The sequence below is a fragment of the Miniopterus schreibersii genome (genome assembly GCF_964146895.1).
Source record: "Miniopterus schreibersii genome assembly, chromosome: X".
NCBI classification, from domain to species: Eukaryota; Metazoa; Chordata; class Mammalia; order Chiroptera; family Miniopteridae; genus Miniopterus; species Miniopterus schreibersii.
This window is the reverse complement of record NC_138104.1, coordinates 73,742,927-73,744,358: the sequence shown is the minus strand read 5'-3', so window position 1 is coordinate 73,744,358 and position 1,432 is coordinate 73,742,927.

Here is a 1,432-nt window from a genome sequence, read left to right as displayed (position 1 = left end):
CAGTACTGAATTGACTAGATGAAAAACATCCTCATTTATGCAGTAAACAGAAAGTTAGCAAAGGAATTATGTGGGCAGTCATCTATCAATCTGACCACTCAAACCTCTGGCCACGGTTACCCCAAATCATCTAGAAATGTTCCTATTTTTAAATTCTTACCATGTTTATGTTTTCTAATTGTAAAGGCAATTACTGATCATTATAAAAGAAACAAGTTTGGAGAGTAAAAACTAAATAAATCCCAAATATCATGGCCCTGGCTGGGTAGCTCAATTGGTCAGGGTGTTGTCCCTATATGCCAAGGTTGTGGGTTTGATCCCTGGTCAGGGCACATATAAGAAGCAACCAATGAATACATAAATAAGTGGAACAACAAAAAGCACAAAGAAGATAATTTATGCAGCTTTGTCTTAACACATTATCTTACTTTTGGTCTTTCATTAGTGTAAGGACTTACTTCAGTTACCACTGCAACATTTACTTGCTTAAAACAACAATGGTTTATTATTTTTAATGATCCTGTGTATTGACTTGGCAGTTCTGCTTCATGTGCTATCAGTTGAGTTTCTAGCATGGCTGAAGGTCCAAAAGGGTCTCATTCATATGTCTGGTTGGTTGGTGCTAGCTGTTGACTGGGAACCCAGCTGGACTATTGGCTGAATGCTTGGTTTTTCTTAATGCAGGCCTCTTTACATGGTTGCTTGGGCTTTCTCATAGCAACATAGCTGGGTTCAAGAAGGGGTGTAGTAAGTGGCAAAAGCAGAAACTTCAGATCTTTTAAGACTCAACTTCAGAAATCACAAAGCATCACTTCTGCCACACACTATTGGTGAAAATTAGTCACAGGGCCAGCCCAGAGTCAGTATCATAGGGGTTTAAAAAAGAGTTTGAACACTAGGAAGTAGTGGTTCATTGGGGGTTATCTTTGGAGAGTATTTACCACAGAGCCCTTCCTATCCCCTGATCCCAGCAGTCTTTGCTCCTCTTCAGCCATAACTGAGTGGATTTATGAGAATGGGGATGACGGTAATGGTGTGAACATATGGAATTCAGGTTAATAGGGTCAGTTGGATATACAGCTAAGATTCCCAACATTGAATGGCTTCTAATTTATATTTTTGGCCTCATTTCTAAGTGATGGTCGAGAACATTAAACATCAAAGTCTCAGCTTAAATATCACTTTCTCAAAGAATTCTTGAGGCATTCCCCCAATTATTCTCTATTTTTTTATCATGGTTTTCATAATTTATAACTTATGATTTCTTTTATATATGTTTATATGGTTGTTTTATGGTGTTTTGTTCACAATCTCGTGCATCACATGAAGGCAGAGACTTTGTTTTCTTTAGACCAGGGCCTAGCACAGAGTGTGGTAGAGAATAGGTGCTTATGGAATATTTGTTGAGTGAGTGGATGACTAAAAGGGAACC